General features: G+C 34.0%; 1 long non-coding RNA gene and 2 pseudogenes across 4 annotated transcripts; 2 read left to right on the top strand and 1 right to left on the bottom strand.

Moving 5' to 3' along the window:
- Nucleotides 1–3,567: 3,567 nt before the first annotated feature.
- LOC146905966 (F-box/kelch-repeat protein At3g23880-like) lies at nt 3,568–6,025 on the top strand (annotated as a pseudogene). The gene is made up of 2 exons (XR_015017919.1): nt 3,568–4,834; nt 5,738–6,025. The product of XR_015017919.1 is annotated as an F-box/kelch-repeat protein At3g23880-like (transcript).
- Nucleotides 6,026–7,690: 1,665 nt separating this feature from the next.
- On the bottom strand, nt 7,691–17,787 carry LOC146905964 (protein spotted leaf 11-like; annotated as a pseudogene).
- Nucleotides 8,931–13,553, top strand: LOC146905965 (uncharacterized). Of its 3 annotated transcripts, XR_015019281.1 has the most exons (6): nt 8,931–9,410; nt 9,547–9,579; nt 11,605–11,653; nt 11,929–11,996; nt 12,370–12,469; nt 13,270–13,553. It is a non-coding gene; the product is annotated as an uncharacterized LOC146905965 (long non-coding RNA). The 3 variants fall into 3 exon arrangements; XR_015019282.1 differs by lacking the exon at nt 11,929–11,996 and having other exon boundaries at nt 8,931–9,359; XR_015019280.1 differs by lacking the exon at nt 11,929–11,996.
- Nucleotides 17,788–17,791: the final 4 nt, after the last annotated feature.

Below are 17,791 nucleotides of genomic sequence, written 5' to 3'. Positions count from 1 at the left end.
ACAACTCCCAAAATACAAAGTCAAATAAACAACATGCAAAGACTATCCTAGATCAGAGCCCTAATCTAGACACTTGCATGAAAAAGAGGAACTCCACTCCTCGGCATCAACAAGCAACAACTAAGCATCTTGCACTCCATCTACCCGTCCATACAGAAAGGTAGGTGGTAAACCACTGAGGGTTAGCATTACATCATCATAATCCATGAAAAACATTTATTATGAACATTGGAAATAAAAGGATATATTCAAGAATAGCAATTCATACATATTATTCACAAGTAATAGGTTAATGTAAATTAAGTTTACGTATGTATATAAGAGCGATAGCTTTCAAAAACGCGGTGAGTGTTTGGAAGGAGGAATACGTGAATTAGGATTACGTTTCCAGATTTCAATGATTAAGTGATAGTCTTAAGCAATGGATGAAAGGCTTTTAGGTTAATTTGAAATTTTTATTTTAGTTTAAGGGTATATTAGTCAGTCTGGGGTGTAACTTGTGTTTTTTGGGGTGTGAGTAGCATCAGCCATAATCTATAATCTAAAATCTATATATTATATATAAAGAAAACAACCCCTTTCAGCATTTTTTGGGCTGACTTTTTCTCTTTCCAAAAATGTCATCAATTTTTAATACAAATAACAGATGTAACAAACAGATAAGAATAAATTTAAATATTAAAATATAAGTGTAACAGACAAAAATGTCCGTTTTTTTCCTCTATCATTTAAAAAGTGTAACAAACTAGATAAGTGTATCTATACTTACTTTTTCATTATCCCAATTATACCCTTAACAAATTTTTCTATACTAAAGATTGTTGTTGGTGTCATTAAAATAATAAGAATTTAGATTATATTTTTTTTATTACGTTGTTGTTTACATTGAAATATATAATCATTGTAGTTTGATTTGTTATATTTTTTTTTTGGTTACAATAGATAAGAAAAAGAGAAAAAAAACAGAAAACAAAAGAAACAGGAAGAGATTAGGATCTCAGGAACATAGTCCCTGATGCATCAGACTTTAACAAAGGGCGAAGATCATCAGGAGGCGACTGATGAATAAGAATTGCAACATCTGAAATTGCATCTAGCTTAGCCAAATAGTCAGCACTTTGGTTTCCTTCACGGAGAGTGTGGTGGAGCGAAAAATTCCCTAGAGAAAGCTTGTCTCTGATATCTTGGATGAGAACAGCATGAATATGGAACTTCGAGCTGATGCCAGTGATGAGGTTAATTGAAAGAAGGGAATCAGAATAAACAGCCATATTGAGATGCCCATATCAATTGCAAGAGTGATATCATGATATATAGCAGTTAGTTCTGCTTGTAAAATGTCAGAAGAAGAAGGAAGGAATCCTAAAAATCCTGACAGATAAAAGCCAGCACTGTTACGAATTAAACCACCGAAACCTGCCCAAGTCGGAGAACCAATACAACTCCCATCAACGTTCAAAATTGTACAGTTGAAATTGTTGTTGTTCCATCTAACATATATGTCCGAATCCATCACCGGCATGGGCTAGAAGAATCAAAAATTAATGTCCTCCACAAAATAGCTAATGTTCGAAGCCAGCCTCTGAAGCGACATGGATTCATTGCTCAAACACTTCGCGTTGCGGCTCCGCCAAATCCACCATAACCCTGCAGCAAACAAACTAGCATGGATGCCTTTTAAACCATTCTTGACCAAACCTCAATATCTGTTATCGCAAAGAATGAGGGGTCCGAAAAACCGATGTGGTGCCAAATGATCTTTGAGTAATTACAGTCACGGATGCAATGTAAAACAGTTTCGTCAAAGTCACCTCACCGATAACAAAGCGCAGAAACAACGATCTGCCAGTGATGAAGCAGGGTCGAGGTAAGGAGAGAGTCGTGACAAGCCAGCCAGATGAAAAATTTATATTTCTCCGGGATTTTCTGTTTCCAAATCCAAGACCAGGAATGGATGTCGGTGTCAGTTCCGGAGAGGGAGAGCAGCCACTGATATCCATTTTTGGCGGAATAGGTACCATTTTTATTATGGGGCCAAATGAAGGCGTCGTCAATGGCATCATTGAACCTGAAATTAATATTGTTAATGCAGTCGGTCACAACTTGAGGAAGAGGAGTGTACAGCATAAGGGACCTTTGGATTTTAGCAATAACATCTTTAACCGTGAGGTGGAGGTCAGGGATGTCGATGATGGGGACAAGAGATCCTAGGGGACCGAACTCACTCCAATGACTAAACCAAAAGGAAGAAGAACCTGATCCCGGGCGCCACGAGTAACCACTGATGAGAACATTCTTTGCACGGATAATAGAAGACCAAGTAGGGGAGCTGCTGCTCGTGATGGAAGCACTAAGTAAATTCGGCCCTGCTGAGTACTTGGCAGCAAAAAGAGACACCCAAAGCTTGTTCTTATTATGAAAAAGTTCCCAAACTAGCTTCCCTAAAAGACAAGTATTCGCCTCTCTAGCAGATCTGATACCTAACCCTCCAAAAAAACATTTATATTTTTACTTTTAATCAAAATTAAAATTTCATAAAAAAACATCGTTCATAATTTTCAAACGTTGGCGCAAAGTGCTCATCTTTTCGCTAGTTATATATATAAAGAAAATAGCCCCCTTTAGCCTTTTTGGGTTGGCTCTTTCTCTTTCTCTTTCCCAAATTACCATTAAAATACAAATAACGTATATAACAAATAGATAATAATAAATTCAAATATTAAAAAAAAGTCTAACAAACTCAATCTTTATTCTCCACGATATATCAACTTTTCCGTATCTTTTGTCCTTTAAAGAATATAATTGATGGGAGTGAATTCAAAAGTAAAAAAAAAATGTAACAAACACAATATAAATATATTTCCGAGTTTTTCCTTTATGCTTTAGAAAGTGTAACAAACTAGATCGAATATATCTATACTATATATAAATAAAATATAAGATTTTGGCCAAACCTTTTCATTATCCCAATTATACCCAAAAATAATTTTTTTCTATGATAATGATTAGGGTTGGTGTCATTAAAAAGATAATAATTTAGATTATATTTTTTGTTATATCATTTGTGTCATTAAAATAGATAAATTTTGGTTTGTTATAATTTGAAAGCAACAACTCATTTATATTTTTACTTTTAATCAAATTCAAAATTTCATAGAAAAACACAGTTCAAAATTCTCAAACTTTAGAGCAAGCCCGTCTTTTCTCTAGTATTTATAAAATGGATTAGTAGGTTAAAAAATATGTACTAGTAATTAAATAACCCCGTTCTTGTCCTCGTGAGCATAACTCAGTTGATATGGACAATGCATAAAATATGCAAGGTCCGGGGTTCAAACCCCGGCCACCACCAAAAAAAAGATAACCTCGCTCTTTTTTAACAATTTTTTTTTTAAAAAGATAAAAATAAAATAAAAGTTGCCCTCAAAAAAAAAAAAACAAAACAAATAACACTTTGCTCAAAAAATATTAAAATAACAACTAGGGATACAAGCGTTGTGTATATATCATGAATACTCGCAAACAAAATCCGAGATAGGGTTTCTTCCTTGACAATAATTCAAAGGGTTTCACTTTCAACAACAGCACCGCACCGTTCTCATGAATATCCCTCCTCAGCCCAAACTGGCGGCGCTTCTGGTAATTCTCCATGCCGAACTTATTGTCGAATTCCTAACTTTTCTCGATGTAAAATCTCTGTTACGGATGAAGTGTGTATGCAAGTCGTGGAAAACCCTATTCTCTGATTCAGTCTTCGTCAAAATGCACCTTAAAAGGCAATCGACACGAATGACACACCTAGCACTTCTCTCAAAAATGACCCAAGGTTTAGTAGATAGTAGGGCAGTACCCATCTCTCGTTTGGTGGATTCCTCCTCGAATTCTATCACCCTTACAGACGACGATCCTTATTACCAATTCAATTTCAAGAACGCCAGGGGCATGGTTGGTTCGTGCAATGGATTGGTCTGCTTGCAAGGTTGTTCTTCATCAGATTTAGCTACGTATACCGACCACTCGTTCTCTTTCTTGAACCCGGCCACAAGGACTATATCTGAAACATTAATGTCTTTTCGCCAATATCACAACAGTGATCCCTGGGAAAATATTTGCAGGTTCGTGTTTGGTTATGATAATTTAATGGATACTTACAAGGTGGTGTCGTTAAGTTTGAAAATTGAGAACAGCCTTGTGACATCTTTGGTAAGAGTTTTTACTTTAGGTGATAATGTTTGGAGAAATATTGATTGTTTCCCTGTGGAATTGGTGTATCATCCTGCATGTTTTACTACGAGGGAGGGTGTTTATTTGAATAATAGTATTAATTGGTTTGCCCGTCACCGATATAATTGTCATTTGAAGAATATCATAATTGAACAATTTGTGATTATCTCGCTTGAGTTGGGGACAGAGACATATACACGGTTGTTGCCACCTCGATGTTGTGATGAAGAGCTACGTGATCGTTCAATACTTCCTCCAGCTCTTTCTATTTTGAATGATTGTCTTTGTTTTTCTTATGATTTCAATTTCTTAAAATGAAGGAATTTGGAGTTGAAGAGTCTTGGGTTCAATTTCTTAAAATTAGTTATCTAAATCTTCAAATGGATTATAGGTCTCATGAGTTGGACTACAATTATATTCCCGAAACGATTGTAATTCCATTGTGTGTTTCAGAGAATGGTGATACATTGATATTTGCAATCAATCGTGAAGACCAAGTAATTCACTACAATTGGCGAGATAATAGAGTAAAGAGAATTAAAAGTACCAATCAAATTTGGTGGTTAGAGGCCAAGGGATATGTTGAAAACTTGGTATCGACTTCATGAAAGTATGTTTTGTTCGATAATTTACTTATTTGAAATTATTTTAGTGTGTGTATAGTGCACAGTGAATTGTGTGATTATTTTCATATCATGGTTTTATTTACTATCCTAATTTTGAGCTTTGTGTATGGTACTATGATATAAATCTCTCATGCCATCATCAATAGTTCAATATCATCCCTTTTACAGCATAGCTGAACCAATTCAATTCATATATACACATTGTGATTATTTTCATATGATGGTTTTGATTTGATTATATTGTTGAACAATTATCTATTTTATTTTCAATTTTGTTCAATTCCCTCTATGTATGACAAACTTGTTAGTAAGCTTAGCATGAACTAAGAACTTTGTATGACAACCATTGTTACAGTGTTGCGCAGCATTGCGCTATGTGAAACTACACTAGATTGTGTTCCTTTTTGAGTCTATGTAGACTCACGAGTCTGACAACCTTGGATGTAGCCACATGCGTTGAATATATACATGGACATAAATAAAGTATAGTATCCTTTGTAATCTAAGTGAGCCAATTCTATTCCTGTACTCATGCACATAAATGCTTGTAATTTATCTGCCTTATGTTTAGGTGACATAAATTAGATAAATCATAGAGCATTGAACATTCAGGTAATCTACAGAGAATAAATTGTAGTGCATATGGCTAAAAAGGAAATATAGAATGGTTATTTAACCATGTCATTTTATGTGTAATAATAACTGTTTGAGGTGCAAAATCACTTTTAAATAAGGTATTAGGTAGTTTTGCTTAGATTTTGATGATTAACCTTAGAGGATTTTGAAATTGAAAGCAGCAAGTTTTCACCAATAATAACATAATATTGAGTTACAATAATTCCGTATTTTTAGCCTTTTAATCAACTTTGTTACTTAGGACCAAGCAGGATCAATATAAGCTGAAGCAACCATGTGTTTCATTTGCTCTCCCAATAAAGCAGAGGCACTGACCATGCTCATACAAAGAGGACTTGATCAATTCTTAATGCTAGCTTATTTATATCAAGAACTGAAGTTGCAGGCTGTTACGTACTGATTATCATTTTATTTTTTTTAATTTGATTGCAAGGATAATATGTTATTTGTCAACCCAACTTAGTAGGAAAATGCTTGGTTGTTGGATAATATGTTATATGATGATGACAACATATTTGCATTACATATGTTTCTTGGTACATTCATATGTTTTTTATTCATACCATTTTGTTAACAAAATACGTTTTTTCATAATTTTCTGAGCAGTCGAAAAGTTTTGATCATGTGATATGTTCTTTTCTCCTCAACTGAGAGATAGCGACTAAATGCTCAGAAGAGCTAGGCTAGCAAAGAATTGATAGTAATTGTACCATTTTGATCTGGATACAGTTAACCTATTTCTGATTCACTTTTTAAAGAAGTTGATAGTTTGTACCGTTAAGAAGTACAAAACTAAAGGTGGTTCCGGTGAAACTAAACTCGGAGGCCTTTATGCAAAGTCTCGAGTTTAAAGGGAGACCTATTTTCCTCTTCAAAAAAAAAAAGGGTGACCTATTTATATTGGCAACTTATGGTTGACACAAAAAGATTTCATAAGACTATTCATGGTTTAAATAAATGAGAAATTAGTAAAGATTTGTTAGGGGTTCAGTTTGGGAGTTTGAGGATTTCTTAAGACGACTATATCATCCAACTATATTTTGTTTAATACATGAGTGTCCTCATGGCAATGCACACGCGGGGAGGGGGGAAGGTAGAAACTTGGGATCGAGTTCACAAACACCTATACAACTAACCATTATGTTGTAAACAAATCGGATCAAGGTAAAAAAGATTAACGTGCTAGAGAGTCTAATTTGATTTGAATTGTTTCTTTTAAAAAATACATTTTGAAACCCACTATAGTTGATTAAGTAGCGTTGACTTTGGACCTTGTTGTGTGTTTTTGTCAATGTTTCAAGTTCGATTTTATTTTATTGGTTGCAAATTTTGGCTGGCATGTCCATACATAGCTTTTCTCTGATTAAAAGATTCCCCCCCCCCCCCCCCCCCCCCCCACAAGTGATGATGAGATTGAACCATTCGAATTAGTTGATCTTGTGCCGAATACCGAGTTTCCAAAAAATAGGAAAAAGAAAGAAAAAAATAAACAAATCTGATTTGATATAGCGTGGTTGGAATCCTTTGGTTGACTTGGTTTTTTTCCCCTACATAGTTGTATTATTTTAGGAGACCCATACTTAATGACCCTCACAGTTGGCTCTTATGAGATCTTTTTCGATAGATTTTTTTGGAGAGAAAGTGAAGCCATATGCCTCTTGTTTTAAGCTACTCATGCAACCTCAACTACTCTTGGCAAGTAAATGATTCATGTTCATGAAATTTCACTTCAAATGATTGGTCTCTTAGCAAATAACCCAAATTTACACTTAAATTATTAATCATAAAAAGCACTCAATATTCAAAACAATAAAACAAATGTTGTACCTCCCATCCGAACTCGGGATTACTACGCTTTTTTAATCTTGGAATAGGAAGTTTAACACCAAAAATAAAAATAAAAATAATAATAAATAATAAAACAAATGCTGTAGCTTTACTAAAGTAAACTGTTGCTAGCTTTAAGTCTCTTATAAACTAGATTTCCAACACAAGTGATTCAATTAAACAATATAATTTGTCGACTAAAATCAAATTTTACTTTTAATTTTAACTAAAAACATTCAAAGGAAAAATTTCTTTACTTTTATAAATCATGTTATCCTATTATCTATACCAACAGTTGCAACATACAGTGACAACAGCAGCACCAAAAACCTAGCTGACAGTTGCAATTGTATATTCGCAATGGTCTCTAACTGTGTTTATACCAAAATGAATACAATATTCATAGATCCAATTGCTGCATTTCCCTCCCGGTGCCTAACTATCAGAACCATGATTGACAATGCATCATCCCGCATCTCTTCACCTGGTTCGGTTAACATTCAATTTGGCACAATACTGGCCTTAACAGCCCGTTCTGTATTCCCTTGGTATAAACACAATGTGAACAGTGCTTTCGCAGCCTCGCCCTTTCCTCTTCGAATTCCTTCACAAAAGAGAGTAACTAGTGGTTTGATTGCTCCAGATGCACCAATTACCTCTTTGTTTTCATCCACTGCAGAGAGGCTGAAAAAGGTGGCTGCTGCATTTGTACGAGCTTCAATATTACCACTCTTGAGCACATGAAGGATTCCCAGCACAGCCTTGGAAGCCATGATGCGGTCTTTGTTTTCTTCATAGATAGATAGATAGAGAAGAGAAGATACCGCATTCTCTTGGGTGCCAGCATCATGAATATAGAGGAGATCAACGAGGAGGGGTATAAAACCAGCTTCAGCAATCAACTTTCGAAAAGCATGATCATGTATTGCAAGACGGAGATCTCCTGCAATAAAACCCTAAATTTAATTTATTAAATCCAAAACATTATGTCATCTAACAATGGATAGATTAGAGATACTAGTTCCGGTTATTCAAATGAAAGAAGTGATCATTGTACAACCACATACAACATCAAACTTTGTTTAGAACCAAATGTATCTAGCAAAAAGTCTCGCACAAGATTGGGTTGGTTCTTTTGCTTTCACACTCAGTGAACGTGTGTTTGCATGACCACAGGAGAGAGGGACGGGGAGACAGAAAAATAAGTTTGTTTGGTATATTGCTCACCTGTTGCACAACGCTGCTCCGCAATGCAACCGGAAGTAAGTTTCCTCATTAAGGTATCAATTCAAGATCTATTAGTTCCGAAGAGCCATCTGATCTTTCCATACAGAGCCAGAAACACTACTACAATTTTGGCATACAATAGCGCTTCATTAATAGCGCTTTTACTAAAACGCTATGAAAAATGCTATATGGAGACTTACTTTAGCGCTTTTGGTCGGGCGTTATTATAAAGGTCACCATATATTAGCGGTTTTCAAAAAACGCTATTACAGTGTCATAAAATGGGGGTTAGATAGCGCTTTTGGATGAACGCTAATACAAGTAGTATCCTTTTGTTAGCGCTTCTCCCAAAGCACTCTGATATGCATGTATCCAAAATAAAAAAAAAATGAAAAAAAATATAGACCAAGTATTATTTCTTCATTTTTCTATGTAAGTCACACCTCAATACTCACTGGAGTCTGGAGCCTTCTTCTCCATTCTCGCCCAACTCACTCGAACCCAACCCTTCTCTATTCTTCTGCTCAGTTCCACCTGAACCTAACCCTTCAATAGATGTTCTTCTTCTCCTCTATCACTCACCACTGTTCCTTCCTCCGTCGAATCTCACCCTCCATTCACGAGATTCCTTTTTCATCCGTCGAACTCATTCTCCTTCAAGAACGCACCATCATTTATTTCCCTCATTGAACCCTAAAATTATTCCATGGAAACCATTATTCAAAATCCTAAAAATCAATTGAAACCCTAAAAATTGATTGAACCCATAAATGAGAAATCAATTCAAACCCTAAAGAGGATAATCACAACTGGAATTAGGTACGTACTGATAGGAGAAATCTCTCTCCCTCTTTGTTTCCAAAATAACAGGTAAAAATAAGGATTAACAAATTCTCTACTGGGATGTTGATCACAATGAATCTGTAATCATAAAAAATTGTTTCTTTTTCTGTATTTTTATCTTTTATTATTATTTATTTTTTTTCAACCCTTTTATGTGATATAGGTGGAAAGCGTTGAGGCATTACTTGAGGTTGAGGTGAGTTCCTCATTATCCAATATCCATCTTGTTTTTCCTTTAAAAAATTCAATTTTGGATTAAAAATTGTGTTTTTTTTTGTCAAGTTTCAGCAATTTTATTTATTGTTGTATTATTAAAACCAGAAAAACTTCATCAAAATTTTTTATTAAAACCCAAAAATAAAATCCCTTATGAGATTTTCTTTTTATTATACTGGTTGTGGATTCATTTACGTTTTAGATGATGACTATTGTTGGATCTGATATGGTTTTAATTTGTGTTTTTTAATATAATTCTTTTTTGGGTGTATTTTGCTTTTGTGGTTGGTTTTCTTATTGTGTTTGATTCATGATACACTTACTATGTAAAAGGCAAGTGTGACTCTTCAACAACAACAGGTTCTGATCAATGGAAATATGGTGAGCAATTCTTAGAAATTGAGTGCCCATAGTGTTAAGGATGATGAGTGCCCATAGAAATTAAGTATATGCATGAATTTGGGATTATCATAGCTGGTACCTCTTGAAATATGGGATTGTCATATCTTTTTAGATTAGAACACACACTTGGGTTACATTGGGGTGCCAATGTCATGTGACATTGGCCAACCACAATGTCACAAGTGTACAAAAAAACAAAAACAAAAAATTGTGAGAAGAAAGTCACTTGTGACATTGTGGTTGACCAATGTCACACGACATTGGCACCCCAATGTCATCCAAGTGCTGAACACTTTGACACCAATTAGTCCTATTTGTAAGAAAGTAATATGCTTATTATATGCTTTAACTATTTTCTAAATGAAACATTAGAGAAATGATTTCACTCTGTCTTGGAGAGTTTTAAGGAGTGAAGAACTACAATTAATTATAATATAGGTCAAATACCTTTTTTGGTCCTTTAAGTCCTTTAAGTTTGACAAACTTAAAGGTCAAACTTAAAGGATCAAAAGGGGTATTTGGTCTATAATGTATATATTTCATTCATTGATAAATGCAAGTGATGTCATGTAAATGCAATTTCGTTTATTTCAGGGCCCCTGGTATACACTCCTAATCTTATTCCTTTTCAATTTCATTTTTCTTGCTCTTATGTAATAATTAGTTACAGGTACTAACCATTTATTGGTTGTTCTTACTCTAAAAGTTTAGGACATAGAAAGCTCATTACACGTCTCTCTTGTTCAAAAAAAATATGGGCATAATGCTTTTATTTGCAGTGCTTTGAAAGCATTCAACACATCCCTTGACCTCAAATATGCATTATATTTTCAATCTGGTAGTCTCTAATATGATTTAGTCTTTAATTTATTATCCTTTCCTACAGCTGTCAATTGTATCATTGAAGTATATGCAGAGACTTTTTTTTTCTCTTAATCAATGTTTGAGCATTCTCTAGGTTACATTTGAAATACCTCTTCATGATATTTTTCTTTATGGACTCATTTTTAATGTTAAATGTTTCATCTTTAACATGTTCAAATTTACACATCAGTGACAATTATACATTAGTTCTAATATGTAGATCGTTGTTAACGAAACACATTAATGTTTTAGGAATTTATTCTGAGCAAAGTCCATTGCCTCAACTTTTTAGTCTAAGTAATTTGAACCAGTCATAATCAATTCTTGTTCTTCAATTAGGTTATGTGGGGAGTATAATTAGAACATATCAAGCTATCTCATTTTGTATGGGTGTACTATATAAATGAGAGTAAATTTAAACATGAGCTTTGATCCGTAGCCTTGTTCTGGCCATGCATCATAAGGTACCGAGCGAGTGAGCTCCTGGTTTGGTAATGTTCAAATATATGATGTCATATTTCTAATTTAGATAATGTATTTTGAACTTGGTTTCCTGATAAATTGACTCTGGGCTACACTGTGTAGCCTACACACCTGCCTTTGAGAGATTAAGATTTTCACTGGATGATGCTATATACAGTTGGGATAGTTGCATACATCCGTTTCTCACTAAATGGTTGCCTTTGTAGTAGTGAAGGGTGTTGATATTGTACTAATCAACATGTGCTTCCTGATGTAGTGGTTATAGGGGTATGTGCTCCACTTGAAGATTCCATGGTTCCTTACAGGTAGCTTATGCTCTTCCTTGGTACTTTAGATTTTTGTTTGAGATATTGGCATTAAATCAACTAGAATGGTTTTCAATAAATATTCATGTGTCTTCCTGTTGATGAATTATCTCTGCTCTGATTGAAATTTGTTGTACTTTGTAATCCTTTGTGAGATAGACCAAAAGCTATAAAGCTTTTTTTTTATGATGACATTCAATCAATATTGCATAATAATTCGATAAATATCTTTGAACTACTTGCAATAAAGTTGTTTTGTTTGCTTCTTCTAACAGAGAACTTGGTTACCAATTTTGTACAACTCCTTGACCGATGCAGCATATGTCATTTTTCATACTTAGAGGTTTGGTCCCTTACATTGAGAAAGTGTGCCTTAAATTTAAAATTTTGAATACTATAGCTTCTCGGTTTAGTTTTTTTATCAACAATACTTTACCACAGTATCATAAGACTATTATATTGTATCTAAACATATAAGAGTTCATTACAGATCATTGGCATGGATGAATTGTCTTTATAATGATGATTATTAGTAAATTTCATTGACTGATATTGTGTAGATAGATACTCCTAATACTGCAGAAAATTTCATGAAAAGCTTAACTTACACATGCTAATCTTTACGGAGATTGAACGTTATTTTTTATTAATAAAAATGGCTTCGAGAGAGCTGTTATAATTTCTCATCCAACTTTTCTGCTATTTTTTGTTTGTAGATTGACAAGCAAGAAGAATTTGAATTCGGTTTGTGGCACATGGGATGGTTTAGAGAAATGCTTGAGTAAAGACATTGAAGTTGGATATTGAAAGTTTATGGTAAAATTGGTCTTATGTTCTTTTTTAGTTTCAATTCTTAATGATAGTTAATTAAGACTTCATTATATAGAACGAGCTGCCAACTATAAATGAAATCTAATGTTCTTTTTTGGTGGATAAATGATTTACTGCTAATCCATGTTATTAAAATAGACATGTGTTTTAGACAATTTCTTTAAAAAAATGTGTTTTAGACAATTTATCATTCATCATTGGTAAATTGAGACCGCTAATTATCTATTAAACATAGGATATTGACACCGTAATGCATAAATGTGCATCAACTTTAATGTATATAACCCCTCATTGATTAACATTTTTCAACATATATTTAACTCTTAATCGACGTTGTGGGGAAGCAAAGAAAAAAAAAAGAGACATTTATCCTACTTGTGCGCCATGCCTCGTATTAGTGTTAGATAGATGTTCAACACAGTCCAAAGAGTGTTGAAGTAAAGAAAAAACCAACTTTTTTCGACCGTTGTTTGAGTTGTTCGACACGTGTCGTACGAGTGTCATAGAAATGTTGGACACTAACGCCTGTTAGACACCACGACATCTCTAAGTCCTAGTAGTGTTTATACTTCATAGATTGTCTCTCATAAATAGTCTTATATATGGAGTATACATGAGATGACAAATCCCATTTTTCTTAGGTAGTATACAGAGGCCAATTGTGAAAAGCTTAGCGGTGAACACGTCACGCAATTAAAAATACTATGTCATGTGAATATGTATTCTTTTTGAATTTGTTAATGCATTGCTGAATTCATTTTGTATACCATGCAATCTTACTTCAGGTTCGTTGGAATGTCCGTGGTCAACCAGTTGGGGAAGAAAGGCAGGGTTTTGTCAGTTACATTGGAATCGTTCGTCGGGAGGTTCCAATTAGTATGGAAAATTGGAGGAAAAAGCCAAGGTTTTGTTAGTTAATTTAGGTTTGTCATCGTTCATATATATACGTATTGTGTCTAGACTTTGAATTTTTATGCAAGAGTACACTTGATGTCATTTGTAATTAAGTTTATGATCAACACATTATTGTTGTTTATTTCTATTAATGGATGATTAGTGTTTCCGATAAGTATGTATATTTTTTGTCTGGTCAATACCTAATTATGATGCATTTAGGTGTAAATGTAATTTTAAAAATAAAAAAATAGGACTTTTTTTAGCGCTTTTATGAAAGTGCTATTAAAGGGGGGATAATTAAGATAGCGCTTTGCGAAAAACGCTAAGAAACATCTGTATAAAAGTAGCACAAAAATAAGGCTATATTAGCGCTTTTCTAAAAGCGCTATTGAAACACTGCTGTTTAATAGCGTTTCAAAAGCGCTATTATAGGCTCCTGACCTTTTATAGCGGGGGCTTTCTTAGCGCTTGAGAAGCGCTATTAAGAGCCAAAATAAGCGCTATTAAAGGGGGTATTTTGTAGTAGTGAAATTTACAAACCTTCTAGGTGGTTCCAGTCCATTTTCCTTACACCAGTTGTATATCCGGCGATATAAAACATTGTTGGGTGTGACGATGGAGCTGGAAATAATCTTCCGAGTGTGGGGACATGTTTGATTCCCTGCATCAAGCCATTTCTTTATGCAAGCTCGGTTATATGTCTGCCGAAAGGGTGAAGATAATATAGGATTACAAAGTTTGTACACATAAAAAATTTATAAATAATGTCATACTAGTCTTTTCAAGTATATTAAAATAATTTGAATATCAATAAAGAACTGCTGGCAGCACACCCAAGACTTCCATTTCGCAAAATTCACTATTTTTTTTTTTTATACCTCTTCAAATCATGATGATTTTAATGGCTAACTGCATATTTCCAAACTGTTATTTTTTAAACTAATGTATGTTTCAAATTTCAGCATTTTACCTCAAAGTAACATCAAATTACTCTAAGTGAAAAATTGATAATATTTTCACAAGTATTTCCAGTAAAAACTTATTAGTATGTAACATAAAAAAGATTCATTTGGTCTCCCAAGTATATATATCCATTATATAAGAAAAACATGCCTACCTATTTATAAGAAACCCCAATCTTAAAGCTCACTTTCTTCACTGTTCTTGCAGTTTCTTACAGAGCATCATTCTTGGTTATTGACTGCTCTTTAAAATTTAAATCCATAGAGTGCTCCTTAGACACGCCATCAATCCCACAAAATTTGACATAGTTGGTCATTCCACGAAAACTAAGGAGAAATTATAATTATAATTATATAAATGAAGGAGAATAACAATTTCACCAAGTAGAAACGTTTCACGGCATAACACAATCATGTTTTTTTTTCTTTTCTTTTCACATTCCTATTGAGAAAATAATTAAGCAATCACTTCTCAGGTACAAAACCTGTCCTGTGGAAATGGCAACAGGATCTTTCATTAGCTCAAGAGATATTGGGCAGCAAAATTCCTTCGGTACAACTGGTGACTGACAACGTATTTTCACTCATGGCTCATCAGTATGAGGAGGTAAATGTCAATCCCCACTCGGAAACTTTGCAATGTTTTCGGATTCCTTCAACAAAAAATCTTCAATTCTTTTCAGCACAGTTGACAATCCCCGTGTGCTTCTCTCATAGCGACGACCCTTTTCAACAATCATCTTATGTAGTAAACGTGACTCGTGTTTGATATCATCCACACTCACAAATTGTAGCTTATCACAGATTAAACGCAGTGGAGCAGGTTCAGTATTCACATCAGAACTTTTGTTATAGATAGACAACAGGTGCTCATAAATGTCGACCAAGTGGATCAAAATGCTCTTTGGCCCTTCTAAACTAAGCACTAACAAGTGCATCCTGATGACAACAATAAAAGCCGAACATCAATATCTTGAAATTGAAGATGTTTCATGCAATAAGCAACACATCAATGAGAAATCAATGATTTATTTGGTTTGGGAAAATGTTTCATGAGTTTACTTTTAACTTCAAAATCATCTTCATTTCATTCTGCTTTATAAATCCAACACGGCCTAATGTTCTATGAAACACACATTATTACATTGTTCATAAAATCATGAAATTGTGTTTCAATTTTTAACAATGTATGAGATTGTGTTTAAGTTGCACAACTTGGTTCCCCCAACTATCTAAATAGATGGATGTGCTCTAACCTCTCTTTCTCTACAATGTACAAAAAATCGGGTTGTGCATGTAGCCCTAAACTAATCGTAATTCGTGATACCTTTGTAATGTTGTGCACGCTCAAATTGTCAATGTTAGACCAAGACAGCACACATTGGTGACATAGACTCCCAGCATTAATATTTGCACGGTTAATAAACTGAGGAACAAAATGGTAATGATGAGATTGCCGACCCAATTTCAAGCAATTGCAACCAAAGGAATTAAAATTGCACAATTAAGCCTATTGAAATAGTTAACCTCACACACATTTCAACTTATACTTACAAAGCAAGTAAAATATTTCACCTGCTCCGTGAGATCCACAGGAATATCAAGTTTGTCATATGAAATATCGCTTATAGCTTGTTCAAAATGAGAAGCAAGATCGCTAAATTTGCATTTAATTCTCTCTCTCTCTCTCTCTCTCTCTCTCTCTCTCTCTCTCTCTATCTCTCTCTCTCTCTCTCAAATATCTACAATAGCAAACAACAAAACCAATTACAAAAGAAAAAACAAACACTGGTAAATGACATGTCCAAATTAAAATATGAACAGCCCACTAAAATATGATCAATTTTTTGTTTGAAGAAATAATAGGAACAATATTAGACAATATAAAAATAGCTTTAATCATATATATCAAAAACATTTTATCATAATATATATCAAAATTGATATTGTGAGCGATAGAAAAACTGATAGAGTCCTCAAATCCTAACTCAACCAAAAAAAAATGCCAAAATTATTAGATCGGATGTCAAGACCGGAATTCGAACTCCAAAACCTCCACCCGTGTGTGATAGATTATAATGACTTTAAAAAAACGAATAGACGGCACGACACGTTAGTAGTGTCTTTCCTCTAAAAAGAATTGAAAACCATAATTTTTATTACATGTGAATCGAGTATCATCTGTCACGAATATCGAGGCGTAACTCATCCTTACAAAGCTAGTTTTGTAGGGATGAGTTAGGCCTCGATTTTCGTGACATCATCAATAATACTAAACCTTGTTAATAACACATCAAATAAAGTAAATAGTTGAAATTTAAATTAGTAGTATAATAGCATTACACGCACCATTAAGAAGTACACAACTAAAGGTGGTTCCGGTGGAACTAAACTCGGAGGCCTTTATGCAAAGTCTCGAGTTTGAAGGGAGCAAAATTCTTGGTCCTGGTCCACACAAGTGTTTCTCTTTATATTGGCAACTTATGTTTATCATTAGAGTTTTCATCGCACATATAATATGGCTGACACAAAAAGATTTCATAAGATGACTATTCATGGTTTAAATAAATGAGAAATTAGTAAAGATTTGTTAGGGGTTCAGTTTGGGAGTGTGAGGATTTCATAAGACGACTATATCATCCAACAATATTTTTTTAATACATGAGTGTCCTCAAGGCCATGCACACGCGGGGAGGGAGGAAGGTAGAAACTTGGGATCGAGTTCACAAGCACCTATACAACTAACCATTATGTTGTAATCAAATCGGATCAAGGTAAAAAAGATTGAAGTACTAGAGAGTCTAATTTGATTTGAATTGTTTCTTTAAAAAAATACAATTTGAAACCCACTATAGTTGATTAAGTTGTGTTGACTTTGGACCTTGTTGTGTGTTTCTCTCAAGGTTTCAAGTTCGATTTTATTTGTTGCAAATTTTGGCGGGCTTGTCCATACATAGCTTTGCTCTGATTAAAAAATGGCCCCCGCAAGTAATGATGGGATTGAACCATTCAAATTAGTTGATCTTGTGCTGAATACCGAGTTTCCAAACAATAGGAAAAAGAAAAAAAAAATAAACAAATCTGATTTGATATAGGTGGTTGGAATTCCTTTGGTTGACTTGGTTTTTTACCCGTACATAGTTATATTATTTTAGGAGACCCATACATAATGAGTATATTTTAAACCATGCGCTCCTGAAAATTAATTTTGGAAAAAGGGAGAAGATCAAAGGTGCTCAAAAGTCTCTTATAAACTAGTTTTCTAACACAAGTGATTCAATTAAACAAAATAATTTGTCGACTATAATCGAATTTTACTTTTAATTTTAACTAAAAAAATTAAAAGGAAAAATTTCTTTGCCTATTACCTATACCAGCAGCTGCAACATATAGAGACAACAGCAGCACCAAAAACCTAGCTGACAATTGCAATTGTATACTCATAATG

This window comes from Medicago sativa, chromosome 7, assembly GCF_051527215.1.
Source record: "Medicago sativa cultivar Bolivia chromosome 7, Bolivia_mono, whole genome shotgun sequence".
Classification (NCBI taxonomy): Eukaryota; Viridiplantae; Streptophyta; class Magnoliopsida; order Fabales; family Fabaceae; genus Medicago; species Medicago sativa.
Note: the sequence above shows the minus strand (reverse complement) of the source record. Positions and strands in the feature narration are given on the sequence as shown.